We start from the raw sequence: 20,325 nt of genomic DNA on the forward strand, positions 1-20,325 counted from the left end.
TTAGTTTCTTTTTGACCATTTTAATTTAAAATAAATCACAGTAAGGTACTTAATTGTTACCCAGAAACTATTTTAAATTGAGAGAAAACAGCTGCATTGGACCTTTAAATGGGACTCTTCTTCTCTTACTCCCATATAGTCATCTTTAACTTTAGCTCTAATTTTAACCAAACTTTTTTGCATCTCCTATATGGACGAGGATATGGGCGACGCCATCCGGCCCTACGTGGTGCACCGCTGCCGCCAGAGCATTGCCTTCTCCTGCAGACGGCATGGCTGCTCGGCGCCTACTCCTCCGACATGCACATCTCTACCCAGCGCCACTCGCGCGGCACCAAGCTGCGCAAGCTAATCCTCTCAGACGAACTAAAGCCCCACTCAGCTTCTAAAGGTGTGGGTCCCGCCGGTGCTGCGGACGCCAGCCCTGGGCTGCGGGACGTTGCCCACATTCGACACCACCAGCGGCACACCGTGGAGCCGCCCCGGCCCCGACAGCCAAATCATCCCTGCCGATGCCTACCTCTCGCCTTCCAAGCGGACACATCAGCGATCCAAGTCGGACGCCACGCATTGCACAAGCCTGGGGAGTAGCCTCAGGAGAACAGCCAGCAACCCCAAGGTGGAAAGTGGCTACGATGAGGTGAGTACCTTTTTTAACATATTTTGTCATACAAAAAGAGGGAAGGGAGAGTGGGATCAGAGTTGTAGAGTATAGAATGTCTTTGTACGTTTTTAATCTTTAATAGTAGGCCTGTTGCATACATGTTCTCTTTTATAGTCCCTATGGATGATAAAGCACAGGAAACCCTGAGTAACCTGAATACCAAGTTTTTCTCCATCTGTGTGTCAGTAGTAAATGGTTGTCCTACAGAACACTGTGGGATTCAGCAAGGGAAACTTGGATCAGCCATGCTGGAGTGTGCTGAGTCAGCAATACTTTTTATTATTCGCAGGTGCAGTGTTTGCTTGCGACTTGCAGGCTCATCTTCCATGTCTCACAATAATATTACTTGTGCAAAAACTGTTCTGTCAAAATTGAACATTCTTTGGGAGCCCAGGAGTACGAGTTTTGGACATTGAAGAGCGTTATTCCAGCTCTTTCTATGGTCTAGCCAGACTACCCTCAGTCTAACTAATAAAGAAGGGGGTGGGGTTAGGTAGCATCTGTCCCACATCTCCAGAGTTCCCTCCCTATTGTTTTGGGCGTGCAGTGTCCTCCCTCTCCTTTTTGGCTGGACTTCTCAGCCAGATTGCTCTGCAGCTGGTGTCAGAGTGAGGTTGAGGGTGGGTCCCTCTCGAATGGAGAGCTTGGTGAAAAAATTGGTCACTTTCTATCATTGCAGACATTAGATTGTTTAGCAGATGCTATTGTGAGCATGTTTGTGTTGGGGCAGGATTTGTGTCAGTGTTGACGAGCGATATGGTTCTGGTGGAAGTTTTCTGCTTCCTCTTGTCTGGCCTTTCTCTCGGTCTCACTGATTGTCTGGCTTGCAACCTTCTGTCAGCCCTCTCTCTCTCTCATCAGGGGATCAGTTATTTTATGAGAAATCAAATTGGGTAGTTTTAGATGGGCCAAGGTCCTGAACTATAGCAGAAAGACGGTCCCTCTCCCCTCGTTCAAAGCTTTCTTGGACTCTCCCAGGCATCTTGCTGTGTAATGCATTTTCTCCCTACTACCAATGTTTCCTCTCACCTCTAGTCTCTCTCTCACCTCTCTCTATTCTGTTTTTTGTGCCTGTTTTTGTCATCCTTTTTTAAAATCCTCTACCCATCCCTCTCTCAGCTAATCTCCTCTCCTTCTCTTTCGCTCTCCCTCACTCTGTTTTCCTCCCCTCCCTTCCCCACGTATGCCTGCATCAAACCTCCCTGCTGATGTTGTTGTGGCCAGTGATCCCTGTTTAATCTGTGTCTGTGCTGTGAAGAATCCTGTAGGGCAGGTGGAGCACATTAACAATCCACAGAATGCAACCAACAGCCCAAAGGAGTTCAAGGGCACTTCGCTTTATTGACTTTGCTCTTTAGGATGTATTAGCAAAGATGGGCAGAAACTGCTTCTCCAATAGAAATCCCCGATCACGCTTGTAGGTGATGTTTTGGCAACGTTAGCTAGCTAAGCTCATGTGCAGAAACACATTGTCGGGTTTAACGGTCGTGCAGGCCGTCAAATCAGCACATAGATTCAAGCTAGGCTTTAGTAGCGGAAACTGTCATTACTACAACCTCATGAAGTGACAGGTTTTTATTTTCAACAAAAACAACTTTATATCAAAGTTTTTGTCAAATAAAAACCTGTCACTTTCATGAGGTTGTAGTAATGACAGTTTCCGCTACTTAAGCCTAGCTTGAATCTGTGTTGCATTTAGATTTCGAGAAACTTAACAACTAAGAATACATTTTTCACATCTCCCATTAACTTACCAAACCCTGGTCTGGTCTGCTGAGTCTGCTTCGCAAGCATTATGGGAAGTCTCGCGTGTTGCGCCTCTGGGTTTAGAAACTCTGTGGTATTAGTACACAGTGATCACTAGTTGGATGCCAAGCAGTCCATTTTGCTTTGATAATAAATACTGTACTGATAGTCCTTATTGATAAGGCTTCACACGCCATCTTGTTAGTCCTGGTTATTGGCCTAAGGACTGACCTGACTAATTTTGTTTTGATCTTTTTACTTGGCCTCTGGCTGGATTGCAACAGTGAGGAAAAACCAAGAGGCACCAATCACAGTGAAGAGGAAGAAGAATGCTGTGAAATATGTCCACAATTTTGAGCCGCGCTGTAATGTGAGTGGGACCACCCCCGCAGTGCAGATTGGGTGGGTGTTGCATTACAGCCCTTTTTTGTTTACAGTCTGGGCTCAGCTGTCAGTGCCCAGGTATGCCCTCTCCGCCACAATATTCCCTCTTCCTGCCCACCTCGCGTCGTCTTGGCAACATAGCCGCCGGGCTGGGGCACTGTGGTGGATTCAGATAGCACCATTTCCCCCCCAGAGTGGGATTCAATGTAAACATACATGATGAGTTTAACTACAGATGCAGCTGTCGCTTTACACAAATTATTTATGTTTCTATATACACTACCGTTCAAAAGTTTGGGGTCACTTAGAAATGTCCTTGTTTTTGAAAGAAAAGCATTTTCTTTGTCCATTTTTAAAATAACATCAAATTTATCAGAAATACAGTGTAGACATTGTTAATGTTGTAGCTGGAAACGGCAGATTTTTAATGGAATGTCTACATAGGCGTACAGATGTCAATTATCAGCAACCATCTGTCCTGTGTTCCAATGGCACGTTGTGTTTGCTAATCCAAGTTTATCATTTTAAAAGGCTAATTGATCATTAGAAAACCATTTTGCAATTATGTTAGCACAGCTGAAAACTGTTGTGCTGATTTTAAAGGAGCAATAAAACTGGCCTTCTTGAGACTAGTTGAGTATCTGGTGCATCAGCAATTGTGGGTTCGATTACAGGCTCAAAATGGCCAGAAACAAACAACTTTCTTCTGAAACTCGTCAGTCTATTCTTGTTCTGAGAAATGAAGGCTATTCCATGCGAGAAATGCCAAGAAACTGAAGATCTTGTACAACGCTGTGTACTACTCCCTTCACAGAACAGCGCTCTAACCAGAATAGAAAGCGCGTATTACACTGTATTTCTGATCAATTTGATGTTATTTTAATGGACGAAAAATTGCTTTTCTTTTGAAAACAAGGACATTTCTAAGTGACCCCAAACTTTTGAACAGTAGTGTGTGTGTGTGTGTGTATATATATGTGTGTGTATATATATGTCAGAATTACATGGCCAGTATTGAATAGAGGAGAATCCTAGCAAATTCTGAGCGTTTGAGAGACTGTTTTACAACCGGAGTATGCAATATTGGTTTCATCAACACACCTGTATCAACTGCATGTCGGCCATTTGCGGTTATACGTGAGTGCCGGTGGAAAGTTTATCTGGATATAGGACATCTGACATGACAATGACATTAATACATGCTAATAGTTAACTAGCGAGAACCAGCCACTCACTATGTTTTGAAATGGCTATCTAGTTAGTCTATAGGCGATATCATTATTTTACCTGCTGCGCAATGTCTCTCACCCCCTCTCTCCTCTGGCAACTACCCACTTGAACACATGCAGGTGATGGACACACCATGACTTTTCCAAGATTTTCATTGCTGACCAAAAATTGGCTATAACTGGGTAAATAGCTCACTAACTAGCAATCAATATCAACATGTTCACGTGGAGCTAGTCTCGCTTTGATCTCAAAAACACATCTTGCGACTGCATGATTGAAAGACCACTCGTGCCTGTAGGCCTACAATAACAGAGGACACATTGATCAAACTCTGATTGGGGTAGCATAATTGTTTGATTTTTAGCGTGATTTATTATTTTTTACTTATCCGTTCGGTCAAGCATCAATGTCGGGCCCAGCATTATTCACTTGAACATAATGTGACACTCTGGCTCTGGGACTTTTGTATTTGAGCCAGGGTGTATTTTGTTTTGTTGGGTTTTGGTTTTGTTTCTAGGTTTGCTTTTCTGTTGGCTGCATTTCTAGGTTTGGTCTATGACTCCCAATCGGAGGTAACGAGTGTCAGCTGTCGGCTCGTTATCTCTGATTGGGAGCCATATTTATTCTGTATGTTTTCCTGTGGGAATTGTGGGTTTTTGTTCTAGTTCTGTCAGTGTTGCAGAGGACTTCACGTATCGGTCTTGTTTTGTTGTTTTGTTCCAGACTTTGAATTAATAAAGTCATGTTTCTTGGACACGCTGCGCCTTGGTCATACTTGGACGACATAGACCCTCGTGACAGAAAAACCCACCGTAAAAGGACCAAGCAGCGTGTCAAGCGGCAACAGGACCCAGCTCCAAAGGCTTCCTGGACATGGGAGGAGATTTTGGACGGAAAGGGGTCCTGGACTTGGGAGGAGATCCTGGATGGGATGGATCGCCGTCCATGGAGCGAAACGGTGGAGAGGCGACGGCGAGAGGAGCAACGGCGTCAGCAGGGCCATCGTCGGAAGGACGAGAGGCAACCCCCAAAAGTTTTTGGGGGGCACATGGCTTGGGCGGCTGGGCAGCAGGAGGCTGCCACAGGGCTGACGGAGGCAGAGAAGGGGCGTATTCAAGAGGCAACCAGGTTACGGGGGTCACTGGGCAAAGTAGGGAAAGGAGATGTAGGGGCACGGCGAGTGGTACTGGGGTGTATTACCAGTCCGGTCCGGCCCGTTCCAGTTCCCGGGGTAGAGCCAGTGGTGTGTGCCTCCAGTACGGTCCGGCCTGTTACGACCCCTCGCACCAGGGATACGGTGCGCTTCGCCAGCCCGGCCCGGCCTGTTCCGGCTACTCGCACCAGGGATACGGTGCGCTTCGCCAGCCCAGCCCGGCCTGTTCCGGCCACTCGCACCAGGGATACGGTGCGCTTTCGGCCAGCCCGGCCCGGCCTGTTCCGGCCACTCGCACCAGGGATACGGTGCGCGTCGCCAGCCCTTTCCCACCAGTGCCTACACCACGCACCAAGCCTCCTGTGTGTCCCCCGAGTCCTGGGCGTCCTGTTGCTGCTCTCCGCACTAGGCCTTATGTGCGTCCCCAGGGTCCAGCATGCCCTGTTCCTGCTCTCCGCACTAGGCCTTATGTGCGTCCCCAGGGTCCAGCATGCCCTGTTGCTTCTCCCCGCACTAGCCCTGAGATGCGTGTCCTCAGCCCGGTACCTCCAGTTCCGGCACCACGCATCAGGCCTACGGTGCGTCCCCAGGGTCCAGCATGCCCTGTTGCTTCTCCCCGCACTAGCCCTGAGATGCGTGTCCTCAGCCCGGTACCTCCAGTTCCGGCACCACGCATCAGGCCTACGGTGCGTCCCCAGGGTCCAGCATGCCCTGTTGCTTCTCCCCGCACTAGCCCTGAGATGCGTGTCCTCAGCCCGGTACCTCCTGTTCCGGCACCACGCACCAGGCCTACGATGCGCCTCAGACGGCCAGAGTCTGCCGTCTGCCCAACGGGGCCTGAACTGTCCGTCTGCCCAACGCCGTCTGAACTGCCCGTCTGCCCAACGGCGCCTGAACTGCCCGTCTGCCCAACGCCGTCTGAACTGTCCGTCTGCCAAGCGCCGCAGGAACTGCCCGTCTGTACTGAGCCTGCAAAGCCGCCCGTCTGCCATGAGCCTTCAGAGCCGCCCGCCAGACCGGAGCCGCTAGAGCTCTCCGCCAGACAGGAGCAGCCAGAGCCTTCCGCCAGACAGGATCAGCCAGAGCCTTCCGCCAGACAGGATCAGCCAGAGCCTTCCGCCAGACAGGATCAGCCAGAGCCTTCCGCCAGACAGGATCAGCCAGAGCCTTCCGCCAGACAGGATCAGCCAGAGCCTTCCGCCAGCCAGGATCCGCCAGAGCCGTCCAGCCAGGATCCGCCAGAGCCGTCCAGCCAGGATCCGCCAGAGCCAGCCAGCCAGGATCCGCCATTCAGTCCGGTGCTGCCCCTCAGGTCGGTGCTGCCCCTTAGTCAGGTACTGTCCCTTAGTCCGGTGCTGCCCCTTAGTCCGGTGCTGCCCCTTAGTCCGGTGCCGCCCCTTAATCCAGTGGGGTTTAGTTGGGGGGTGGTCATGTGGAGGGGGCTACGGAAGCGGATAGTGACTAAGGTGGGGTGGGGACCACGACCTGGGCCAGAGCCGCCACCATGGACAGACGCCCACCCAGACCCTCCCCTAGACTGTATGCTGGTGCGCCCGGAGTGCGCACCTTTAGGGGGGGGTACTGTGACACTCTGGCTCTGGGACTTTTGTATTTGAGCCAGGGTGTATTTTGTTTTGTTGGGTTTTGGTTTTGTTTCTAGGTTTGCTTTTCTGTTGGCTGCATTTCTAGGTTTGGTCTATGACTCCCAATCGGAGGTAACGAGTGTCAGCTGTCGGCTCGTTATCTCTGATTGGGAGCCATATTTATTCTGTATGTTTTCCTGTGGGAATTGTGGGTTTTTGTTCTAGTTCTGTCAGTGTTGCAGAGGACTTCACGTATCGGTCTTGTTTTGTTGTTTTGTTCCAGACTTTGAATTAATAAAGTCATGTTTCTTGGACACGCTGCGCCTTGGTCATACTTGGACGACATAGACCCTCGTGACACATAAAGACGTTCGGTGGCAGGCAAATGCCTCAACATTGATTTGACTGCTGTAAAATCAGTTGTAGGTCTTTAGACTGACTTCCTCATCAGATAGGCTAGTACAGAGGAGCTATGCGTTGTCACCCGATTTTAGCTCCGCCCTTACAAAATGGTATTCTAACACGTCGCCCTGTGTTCAACAATCACCTGGACAACAAGTGCAAAGGACGTCTGCTCTACTGCTGACGTACATGCACACAGAGAAAATGCATTTCTGCCACACCTTGTTGTGTTCTGCAGGTAACCCAAGCCTCCGGCTCTGTCTCCCTGTCGACTCTATCCCCAAGGCAGTTGTCATCAGCAACGTGTACTTTGGTTACATGTCTATTGGGTGAGCAGTTACTGTCTATACAGGTACATTCGGAAAGTATCCTACAGCTAATTGCTCATTTTAGGCTAGACTCCTGAAATGCATTACATATTTGAAAATCTAATCAGCATGAGAATTACATTTTCAGTTATTTGGATCCAGTTGCGGTCAAATACACTATATATACAAAAGTATGTGGACACCCCTTCAAATTAGTGGATTTGGCTATTTCAGCCACACCTGTTGCTGACAGGTGTATAAAATCGAGCACAGCCATGTGATCTCCATAGACAAACCATGGCAGTAGAATGACCTTACTGAAGAGCTCAGTGACTTTCAACGTGGCACCGTCATAGGATGCCACCTTTCCAACAAGTCAGTTTGTCAAATTCCTGCCCTGCTAGAGCTTCCCCGGTAAACTGTAAGTACTGTTATTGTGAAGTGGAAACGTCTAGGAGCAACAACGGCTCAGCCGCAAAGTGGTAGGCCACACAAGCTCACTGAACGAGACCGGCGAGTGCTGAAGCGCATGGCGCATAAAAATAGTCTGTCTTCGGGTTCCAAACTGCCTCTGGAAGCAACGTGAAGTGGGTTCCCATGGCCGAGCAGCTGCACACAAGCCTAAGATCACCATCCGCAATGCCAAGTGTCGGCTGGAGTGGTGTAAAGCTCACCGCCATTGGACTCTGGAGCAGTGGAAACGCGTTCTCTGGAGTGATGAATCATGCTTCACCATTTGGCAGTCCGACGGACTAATCTAGGTTTGGCGGATGCCAGGAGAACGCTACCTGCCCAAATGCATAGTGCCAACTGTAAAGTTTGGTGGAGGATGAATAATGGTCTGGGGCTGTTTTTCAATGTTCGGGCTAAGCCCTTAAGTTCCAGTGAAGGGAAATCTTAACGCTACAGCATACAATGACATTCTAGACGATTCTGTGCTTCCAACTTTGTGGCAACAGTTTTGGGAAGGCCCTTTCCTGTTTCAGCATGACAATGCCCCTGTGCACAAAGCGAGGTCTGTACAGAAATGGTTTGTTGAGATCGGTGTGGAAGAACTTGACTGGCCTGCACAGAGCCCTGTCCTCAACCCCATCGAACACCTTTGGGATGAATTGGAACGCTGACTGCGAGCCAGGCCTAATCGCCCAACATCAGTGCCCGACCTCACGAATGCTCTTGTGGTTGAGTAGAAGCAAGTACCCGCAGCAATGTTCCAACATCTTCCAACATGCCCACGATTTTGTAATGAGATATTTGACAAGCAGGTGTCTACATACTTTTGGTAATGTAGTGTACATTGTCACCCTTGCACTTTACAATGGAGTGCAATAGAGCAGAAGACTCGTTTACTACAACACCTTGCTTGTTTCAGCAAGGAGCAAAGTTTCATCATGTTGTTGAGTCCATGAACAGTTGTTCCACAAAAAAAAAGACAGGTTATTTTATTTTTGTGCCGGCTTCATCCATAACCGAGTGGCGCAGTGGTCTAAGGCACTGCATCTCAGTGCTTGAGGCGTCACTACAGACCCCCTGGTTCAATTCCAGGCTGTATCACAACTTGCTGTGATTGGGAGTCCCATAGGGCGGCGCAGAATTGGCCCAGCGTCATCTGGGTTTGGCTGGTGTAGGCCGTCCATTGTAAATAAGAATATGTTCTTAACTGACTTGCCTAGTTAAATAAAGGTAAAAAAAATATGTATACGGTAAATGTGCCAGCCCTAACAGGACTCGACTCTATATGATAGAGCAGGAATCCACTCTACCTTTTCAAATCTATGAATTACATTTTGGGAAGTGTTACCCAGCCACTTTATTTGTTTGGAACACCAATTATTTTGCCTCGTTAAGCATGGGTCCAGAATCAGTTGTTTTGAATAGGGAAATCCAATCCCAGTAACACTCGGGGACCCTTCCTCAACAGAACGTCCTGTCCACTCTGGAAGTAATGTCAGGAAGTCATGACGTTTGGTCATGATCCAGAAAATACACTTCTTCACAGGAAAGGCATTTTGACATTTGACTACAAAAGTAGAATGCTAAGGAAGCTGCTTGGTTTGCCTGTCAACACAAAAAGACCAAGGAAATGCTATGAAATACAGGTTCCTCGTCCTGGAAAGTCTGTGGTTTTGAATAGGCCTAACTAGGGCTGTGGCGGTCATGAAATTTTGGCAGGCGGTAATTGTCATGCAAATGACTGCCGGTCTCACGGTAATTGACCGTTAATTAACATAAACATGTTTAGCTTGCTTTTGGAACATCTAGATTTTAAAAAGTCAAAGTACATTTTTAATATAGCCATCACAATAAAATCCATTATTGATTTAGTTGTGATAGGCTTATAAACCAGGGAATGTCTTAGAAATCAAAACATAAAGGGCTGCATGATGCAACTCTATATATTGATGATTTGGAGAGGGGGAGATCTAATCAATGGAAGATGGAATTAAAAGTGAAATGAGAGGCTACAACGACCAAAAGCCAACGGGTATGCTGCTATTTACGCTATAGTCTGAGTGGAGTTATGTGTAGGCTAACGGTAGGACGGTGAAAAGCGCAGTAATGTTATGGCTAGGCTCAATTAGCCGAGTTAGCTAGCTTCTCTCAGTTTGATACAGTCAAGACAGGTACTGAATAATCGGATTGGATGATAAATAACTACCAAGAAGTTAACAGTGGTTGCGGTCTCTCTCTCAGGCTCATGGTGCTTACTCATACATTCACACACACACCGAACGGCCTCCACTCCCTAACAACCTCGCTCTCGCTCTCTCCCCTCCCATGGGTCCCGTTGAATAAAGTAGCAAAACAATTGGCTTTTCTGCTGCTTCCCTCACTCGGATCAGACCAGTTGTCCTTTCGGGAGAGGTTTTAAAAATGTATGCATATTGGGTCCGGGGCTTTCCGTGTCCATTTCGGAACAGGAACTGTAACTCCCATAATTATTTGTCCTCATCATTCAGATTATTCAAATTAAATCATGATGTGATTAGAGGGACAATAGAGCACTGAGTTCCAGGCCATTAGCAAGTTTGGTAGGCTATCCATCAGCACCGTTCATTTGCGCAGTTTTGGATTGGGAGTACCTTTACCAACGGGAATTTAACTGCGGTCACGACTCGTGACTGGCGGTAATAAGGTCACCGCAACAGCCCTAGCCCTAATCTGTGTGTCAACGCCACCTCTAGGCTCTGTTTCAATGTCCACACCAACTAGCACATGTATGCATTGGGCATGATTTCTTTGTGGTATAAAAGTATGGACATTGGCATGTAGTGCAATGGTCTCAACCCCTTGGGTTGTTTTTCTCTCTGTAATCGGATAACTTGCTTCATGTTTTTGAAAAATGCTTCTGGGAGTTTTGGAATGGGGAGACTCAGCTAAATGTAAAGACACCTGGAGTAACCTTTACTGAAGGAGAGTCAGTCAAAGTCAGTCATAATTACACACGTTTACACATTTTACATGGTAGTCCTAAGCAACAAATACGCCACTGGCAGTAGTTCATGTGGCAAAAATTGGCCTACCTGGTATTAAAGGTAGACTCAGTGGGATGACGTAGATGCAGAAAGTAAACAGCATAGTGGGTCAATTTCCACAACAACTAAGAGCGTTGAAGTGCGAGGCTCAACTTCTCCGCTGTTTTGGTCCCTTGGCTACCATGCTGTAACAGTGCGACTGTGTGAGCAAAGTATTTTATCTCGCTCATCTCAATATCTGCGGTGCTGCTCGTGGCAACATACATTTCACTGAGTCTACCTTTAACTAAGAACTAACAAATTAACCTTTTTTTCTTGTGTGTTAAGTATTTTAACAAAAATGTTAACTGTCCCATATGTTAGCCTACTTAATTGGAACTTGTTTCCATAACAAAACAAAATGTAAGTACTTTTTTTATATAGTAACCTTATGATTGAGATGTTATCAAAGTAGCCTTAATGGTGGACTGTAGAACAAAGCACTTCCTAGATTTGTACTTTGACCTACTATAATGGTATTGAATATTGCTCATACTTTAAATATGAAGATATTGGACACCATAAGTTGACTAAACATCTCCAAGGCCCAAGAGCTTGTTTGGTATCTGGGTTTTGCTCAAGTCTCTCATTTTAACCATTGTGGTACTGATCTCTGGTGCTGGAATGTGGTACTGCAATGGGTTGACAGAATTTAATTTATTTGCTTCTTTCTCCCTGTGCCCATGCATTCTTAGTCTTATACCTCCCCTTGGTTTTCTCTTCAGATTCCGCTCCTAAAACATCCTTCTTTCAATTCCCATCATACCCATCTTCCTCCCTCCTTTCTCAGCCTCTTTTTTTTTTTTTTGTGTGTGTAGTCATTCAAGGAAGGACCCTAAAAAAAAGATGTGCCACTTGTTATTTGCTGTAGCTTGTTGTAAATGTCTTCAGAACACAAAAAGCCATCTGTCTTGATCTAGATTCTAACCAGCTCTCCTCCTCCTAACCTCGCTCCTCCTCTCTGTAGCCGTTGCGCCTGACGCTGCAGAGGGAGTTCATCAAGTCTCTGATGGGCATCGGAAAGCGGCTGGCCACGCTGCCCACCAAGGAGCAGAAGACCTGGCAGCTCATCTCAGAGCTGTCACAGCTCAACCACAAGCTGCCAGCCCGCGTCTGGCTGCCCACTGCAGCCTTCGACCACCACGTGGTGCGCGTGCCCCACACACAGGCCGTGGTGCTCAACTCCAAAGATAAGGTGAGGCAACTTGTTGTAATACACATGTATAAGGAGGTACACACACACAACAGGCTCCAAAAACAAGGTGACCAGAATGCCTAGTAGTTTGACACGATTAATTAGTTAACTCATTTGTTAGTTTGTTATTTATTTCTGAGGAGCCTGGAGTTTAGATGGAGTGGGCCCCAATGCTCTTTGTCAATGGGACTTCCTGCATAAATGTACCTTACAAAAATTGGTCTAGAACTCCAGTGACCTCTTCATTCTCCCCTTCCTCTCAGGCCCCGTACATCATCTACGTGGAGGTGCTGGAGTGCGAGAGGTTCGAGACGTCCGGCATTCCCCTGCGCATCCCGGAGACATGCATCCGCAGCGCCCGCTCTGTGGACAACCTCCTCCCGGAGTGCGTTGGCATCACAGCCGAGCAGCGCGCCGGCAGTTTCTCCACCGTGCCCAACTACGACAACGACGACGAGGCCTGGGCAGTGGATGACATCGGCAAGTTGGAAGTGGAGGTGGGTACCCATGGCAACCACATGGTGGCACCGTCTGACTTTAAGTCACATTTTGATGACTAGGTTGTTGGGGAAGGAGGAGGTGAATCAGATATGAATGTACTTTTAACTCTGGGGTCCTTCTATGGTTTCAGCTCCCAGAAGGCCACACCAGTAGCAGTGACAACATCTCCCAGTTCTCTGTGGACAGCATCACCAGCACGGAGAGCAAGGAGCCTGTCTTATGCCGCTGGCGACATAGTAGGGTCACGAGCCTCGCCTGAAGCTGTGGCGCGAGCCCTGGCAGGAGAAAGTCAGGTGGGTGATTGGTACATAGAAATATACACTGCTCAAAAAAATTAAGGGAACACTAAAATAACACATCCTAGATCTGAATGAATGAAATGATCTTATTAAATACTTTTTTCTTTACATGGTTGAATGTGCTGACAACAAAATCACACAAAAATTATCAATGGAAATCAAATTTATCAACCCATGGCGGTCTGGATTTGGAGTCACCCTCAAAATTAAAAAGTGGAAAACCACACTACAGGCTGATCCATCTTTGATGTAATGTCCTTAAAACAAGTCAAAATGAGGCTCAGTAGTGTGTGTGTGTGTGTGGCCTCCACGTGCCTGTATGACCTCCCTACAACGCCTGGGCATGCTCCTGATGAGGTGGCGGATGGTCTCCTGAGGGATCTCCTCCCAGACCTGGACTAAAGCATCCGCCAACTCCTGGACAGTCTGTGGTGCAACGTGGCGTTGGTGGATGGAGCGAGACATGATGTCCCAGATGTGCTCAATTGGATTCAGTCATAGCATCAATGCCTTCCTCTTGCAGGAACTGCTGACACACTCCAGCCACATGAGGTCTAGCATTGTCTTGCATTAGGAGGAACCCAGGGCCAGCATTTGGTCTCACAAGGGGTCTGAGGATCTCATCTCGGTACCTAATGGCAGTCAGGCTACCTCTGGCGAGCACATGGAGGGCTGTGCGGCCCCCAAAGAAATGCCACCCCACACCATGACTGACCCACCGCCAAACCGGTCATGCTGGAGGATGTTGCAGGCAGCAGAACGTTCTCCACGGCGTCTCCAGACTCTGTCACGTGCTCAGTGTGAACCTGCTTTCATCTGTGAAGAGCACAGGGCGCCAGTGGCGAATTTGCCAATCTTGGTGTTCTCTGGCAAATGCCAAACGTCCTGCACGGTGTTGGGCTGTAAGCACAACCCCCACCTGTGGACGTCGGGCCCTCATACCACCCTCATGGAGTCTGTTTCTGACCGTTTGAGCAGACACATGCACATTTGTGGCCTGCTGGAGGTCATTTTGCAGGGCTCTGGCAGTGCTCCTCCTGCTCCTCCTTGCACAAAGGCGGAGGTAGCGGTCCTGCTGCTGGGTTGTTGCCCTCCTACAGCCTCCTCCACATCTCCTGATGTACTGGCCTGTCTCCTGGTAGCGCCTCCATGCTCTGGACACTACGCTGACAGACACAGCAAACCTTCTTGCCACAGCTCGCATTGATGTGCCATCCTGGATGAGATGCACTACCTGAGCCACTTGTGTGGGTTGTAGACTCCGTCTCATGCTACCACTACCAAAACATCAGCCAGGAAGCATAGGAACTGAGAAGTGGTCTGTGGTCACCACCTGCAGAACCACTCCTTTATTGGGGGGTGTCTTGCTAATTGCCTATAATTTCCACCTGTTGTCTATTCCATTTGCACAACAGCATGTGAAATATATTGTCAATCAGTGTTGCTTCCTAAGTGGACAGTTTGATTTCACAGAAGTGTGATTGACTTGGAGTTACATTGTGTTGTTTAAGTGTTACCTTTAATTTTTTTGAGCAGTGTAATTACTAGAAGAGACAAAATGGATGGGCATACACAATCCCCACCCGAGGATACATGTCTGTCCCACTTAGTGCAGCGAAGACAACACATTGTGGCATTGTAAAGTCATTTGCTGTGTCTCACTATTTCTTTCCGCTCTCTCCATCCCTCAGGCGGATAAGGAGGGCTCCCTTACGGTCACCTGCCAAACTGGCGGCTGCTGTCGGGTCATCGTGAAGTGTGGGGACGACCTGAGGCAAGAGCTACTGGCCTTCCAGGTGCTCAGCCAGCTACAGGTACTTGACTCTCCACAGTAGAGTCCCATTCCCACAGAAATGCTCTGAATTATTTATTCTTATTAGCATTCATTCAATCACTAATTCGCTCCACTACTCCCCTTTCCTCTCCAGTCCATCTGGGAGCAGGAGCACGTCCCCCTGTGGATCAAGCCCTATAAGATCCTGGTGATGTCATCGGACAGCGGGATGATCGAGCCCGTGCTGAACGCTGTCTCTCTGCACCAGGTGAGCAGAGAAAATGAGATGGACCCAATTGTGCACTTGAAATCTCATGACAAAGTTGCCTAACAATAACTTCAAGCCGAGTTGTTTAGCTATGTAATCCAGTACCTCTTGGGATGAAAGATTTTGATAATCTAAGTAATGTTTGGAATTTCGTGTCAGTTGCTAATTCTAATGGAATGCCGTGTCGGTAGCTTTTTCTAATGGAATACTGTGTCTGTTGCTATTTCATACAAAATGCTGTTTCTGTGCTCCAGGTGAGGAAGCAGAGCCAGCTGTCTCTGCTGGACTACTTCCTGCAGGAGCACGGCAGCTACACCACCGAGGCCTTCCTCACCGCCCAGTGCAACTTTGTGGAGAGCTGCGCCGGCTACAGTCTCATCTGCTACCTGCTGCAGGTTAAAGACAGGTGGGCAGCCCTCCCTTTTCACCCCTCTTCAGTGTCACTCGTTACATTACTCACATGTTCCATTTCCCCTCTTAGCTTCCTTTGTCTTTGAGCCTGTTTGGCTACATTTACACAGGCTGCACAATTCTGATCTTTGCCAATAATTGGGCAGAAGGTCAGAATTGGGCTGCCTGTGTAAACACAGTTTTTGTGGTCTGATATCAACTACCACATCCCACCCTCTCCTCTATTCCTATACCCTTTACTCAGTTCCCCTATCCCTCTTATCTCCTTTCTGTCTTTCTCCAGACACAATGGAAACATCCTCCTGGACTCGGAGGGCCACATAATCCACATTGACTTTGGCTTCATCCTGTCCAGCTCGCCCAGGAACCTGGGCTTTGAGACCCTCCGCTTTTAAGCTCACCAGCGAATTTGTGGATGTGAGTCAAATGAATTATACTGCATGCGAATTTGCATTGTCATATAAGTGTAAACTGGAGAACACTGTGGAATTGATCATACAATCTAGCTAGAAACCTCACAAAATGTTCACTGCATAAATGCATACATTTGTTAGTGTTCAAAGATGCTATTAGCGAGTTTGCTGGTTAGCTGCAGTAGCCTGCATAACCTGTTGGTTTTTTATGTGTAAAGACTAACCTCTGTTGTCTGTGGTTCTCTCAGGTGATGGGAGGCCTGGATGGAGACATGTTCAACTACTACAAGATGCTGATGCTCCAGGGCCTGATAGCTGCTCGCAAAACACATGGAGAAGGTGGTCCAAATAGTGGAGATCATGCAGCAAGGTACTGTTAGCTAAAACGGTATATTAGCATGACCAGTGTGTTGTGGTGTTTTTCCATAAACATTATCTATCTGCCCGGTTTCTCTGTGGTCTTGGGATTGCAACTCCTCTGACTCCCCCACCAGGCTCTCACCTACCCTGCTTCCATGGCTCCAGCACCATCCGCTACCTGAAGGAACGTTTCCACATGAGCCTGACGGAGGAGCAGCTACAGGTGCTGGTGGAGCAGATGGTGGATGGCTCCATGCGCTCCATCACCACCAAGCTTTACGACGGCTTCCAGTACTTCACCAACGGCATCATGTGAACAGTTCGACACCAAACTCTACTACATGGGACAACACATGGGAGAGCAAGCAAAAATACATATAAAGATGGTGGTGAACATGTGCATATGGACTCACGCAGGTGTGCTTGCCAAAAGCAGCACATTTAGGAAAATGGACTTGTGTATAGACTAGTGCTACAGGACCTGTTTGCAAACTCGGTATGTTCTTTGTCTTAGACGGACCACTGTTTACCCCCTCCTTGTTTTGGCCTTTGTGGAGGGGGGAGTCCGCACCTCCTCTCCCTCTTGTCCTCCTATCCATAGGACATTTACCGCATTGACTGTTCTAAAACGAGGCATAACGCACAGTTCAAATCACACACGAAAGGATAAGTATCAATATCGGAGAAGGTACTTCATTGAAAAGGGGGAGGGGCAATGTGGTAGTGGTCTATATTCAGAGGAGCAAGAAGACTTTTCTCAGAATGGATGAAAAATGAATAACTGTAGATCAATTGTGCAAGAGCATCACAAAGCAGTACATATAGAATATATGTACTGTATTTTTGTTCTTAGAGCAAAATTGACTTTGAGAAGTTGAGAAACCACTATGTAACGACAACGAAGCACAAGACATATCAATTGCTGAGGTTTTCTAATGGACATTTTCTTTGTTCTCTGAAAGTTCTGTGGTTATCAAGAATGAGCCAACCCGAAGAGAGGGGGAAAAGGGACTATAACAACCATTGGTGTATGAGTGTTATCTGTCTGGAAAACAACTCCTTAATCCAAGGTTTTTATGTGTTTTGAACGATGTTTAAACTTGAACTGGAAAATTGAACTAGGACCAACTAATCTCTTATTAGGGGTTCAAGCATGCAGCAAAGCTGCTGGTTGTATGTGTTTTTGTTCCCATCCTTAATAGCAGGTGCAGTTTCATTTCAATCTGGGTTTTTGGACAACTGGGGCTCATTCAGTAGAGCACATCTGTAACGCACTTAGTGTTATAGATAGAAATGCAATGAATAGAAAAGAGACTGTTCTCTATCGTCACAGTTCAATTCTCTAGGGACTCTTGTCCTTACTGAATAAGCTCCATGCAACAGTCTGTCTAGTATGTGAAACCATCAGGAAAGGGCAGGACATTTTACCATTTGAATATGCCGACTGTGTCATACCAACATGCATCATGTAGATATTTTCTAGTTTTACTCTGTAAACCACCATACTTGAAGGAACATTAATGTAGTAATGAGCCTCATGCACTTGATGACAGTTATGTTGAACCAAAATGGCTACCTGTGGTTAAATTTACAAAACCATTACAATGGATTTATGCAAAAAACTCAACATTGCTGTTCCACTAATGTTAGTCTTTAATCTCTAACGAAATGTGTATATTAACACATTATTATTGTATGTTGATGTTAACTTAGGTTGCATATTTAAAGAATGCTACAAACGTTCCTCTGGTTGGCTCTCGGATGCATTCCTGTGAATAACTCCGGGTGTCACGCTCTGGCTCCGGGACTCTGTATGTTGAGCCAGGGTGTGTTCGTTCTGTGTGGGTTGTTTCTATGTTGGGTGTTCTAGGTTGTTGTTTTCTGTGTTGGCCAGTGACTCCCAATCAGAGGCAACGAGTGTCAGCTGTTTGCTGGCTGTCTCTGATTGGGAGCCATATTTAAACTGTCTGTTTTCACTTTGTGTTTGTGGGTTCTTGTTTGAGTTGGTTGTGTTATACCATGTAACTGTCACGTTTCCGTCTTTTGTTGTTTTTGGATATCGTTTCGATTAATAAATGAGTATGTTTGCCTGCAACGCTGCGCCTTGGTCTACTCCTTACCCTGACGTTCGTGACAGGGAAATCCAGAGAGAGGGTTGTCTTGGAGCAGATTAGGGGGCCAAAGAGTTCACCGTCGTGGAGTTTTATTGTGAAAGTATCACAAGTAAACTTCTTGATTTAGTGAATTTTTAAAATTATTCTTTTTTTTTTTTCAGTCTAAATGATTAATTGAAGAGAGCGGTTTAACAAGAGCTAATGCTTGGATAACTTATTATCTGCTCATGTTTATGTATGAAAGCTAAGTGATGGTTTTTGTGTGAAAAATGGACAACTGTTTCAAAATGCAGTATTCTGTGAGCAAACAGATGTTCTTTGATGTACGGGAGGTATAACTTTTATAATGCAACAGTTGGGAAAGGTGGTATCGGTGTAACTAGTGAAGTGCTTTTATAGCTTAATAACACTCCTGTTTTCTCTAAATACTACTTCATGCCTTTCCTTATTATTTCAACCCAAACATTATTGTAAGATTATATAAATAACTAAAGCGGCATTTATTTTGGAGTTTGTAGTCAAACCTGGGTGTTGATTTTGATGTTCATATCTGTAACCAAGGGAGAAGCTAGTAATTTTTGTTGGCCTTAGTGTCACACCAGATAAATGATTGTTCATTCAGATGGCCCTGAGGCTATGGGATTAGGCAGAATAATGTTAGATGTCAGATAGAGATAAAATTGTTTAAATCGAAAAGTCTGCTCATATGTATTTTTATTCCCAGTAAATTAACTATGGTTGATGGTGGAGTGCCTTGACTTTGATACTAAAGACATTTAGAATGTACAGGGAAGAAATATTGTTCAATTTATATTGTATCAAAACACTAACACTTGTAGAAGGAATCTGTTTACTTTTCATTCACGTGGTAAGAGATGACTTATGATGAGAAAATATGAATTCAATAAATCTGAGTTTTTTATTTTTTGGTTTATATTTTGATAAATATTATATATATAGATATCATTCAGACGAGAAGTTGGCATAGATTTGCTACAGTCCCATAAAGGATAGACTAGCTCTCGACCATTGTAGTTAGCAGTTTAATATGGAAATGACGCTCAACGTACAGTGGTAGGCTATTGTAATCAATCATGGGATTTTAAATAAATATTATGAATACTAATAATTTGCAGCGCTGATGCCACTTCATGGCTGTGTTGAGACGTGGGCAGCCCAATCTAGTATGTTACTAGTTGGTGTTTGATGATCAGTTTGATGTGATTGGTAAAAGACCAATTAGTGAAAAAATATCAGAATTGGGCTGCCTGTGTGAATGCAGCCAATAACTTCTAATGCTAGGTTATAGCTACTTTGTCTGGGCATGGACTCTGCGTGTGAAAGTGCCCACAGGGATGCTGGCCCATGTTGACTCTAACAAGTTCTACAGTTGTCTCTGAAAGTTGGCTGGATGTTTGGGCCATTTTGATACACACGGAAACAGTTGAGGGTGAACAACCCAGCAGCTGCAGTATTGACACACTCCAAACCGCATGTGCCTGGCACCTTACTACTAGGGGTGTAATTATCGTTTTAACAACGAACCATTTGTATCACGATTCGTGGTTGTGATAATGAATATGTATTAGAACGACACATAATAGGATTGAAATGATTCAGTAACCTTTTAGCCAAAATTCAACCAGTGTGACTGAAATAAATACCTGGATACTGACAGTGCATGGTGAAGATTCCCTGTTTCTTGTAAGGACCGCAATGTTGGATTGATAATTTCTGTAGCTCGTCAGGCTTCTCCTCTGTCATCCGGCCATGCATGCTTTTAGTTGTTTGGCGCTATTACTGAATGCGGAGCGATGACGTCACGGATAGCAGAGTGAATCGAGTAATGTTTAAAGCCTTTATCATTAAAAGTGCTAAGAAAAATCATATAAAGTCTGACAATCAATGGGTTATTTAGTATCGATAAATCGATTTATTACATTTTTAAAACGATGTTAGATCAATATAATGTCAAAAGTTAACTTGCTGGAGACAATGATGTAGA

General features: G+C 46.2%; 1 pseudogene; it reads left to right on the forward strand.

Moving 5' to 3' along the window:
• Positions 1 to 490: 490 nt before the first annotated feature.
• On the forward strand, positions 491 to 16,551 carry LOC121563088 (annotated as a pseudogene).
• The last annotated feature ends 3,774 nt before the right edge of the window (positions 16,552 to 20,325 follow it).

This window comes from Coregonus clupeaformis, unplaced genomic scaffold (genome assembly GCF_020615455.1).
Source record: "Coregonus clupeaformis isolate EN_2021a unplaced genomic scaffold, ASM2061545v1 scaf1784, whole genome shotgun sequence".
NCBI lineage: Eukaryota > Metazoa > Chordata > Actinopteri > Salmoniformes > Salmonidae > Coregonus > Coregonus clupeaformis.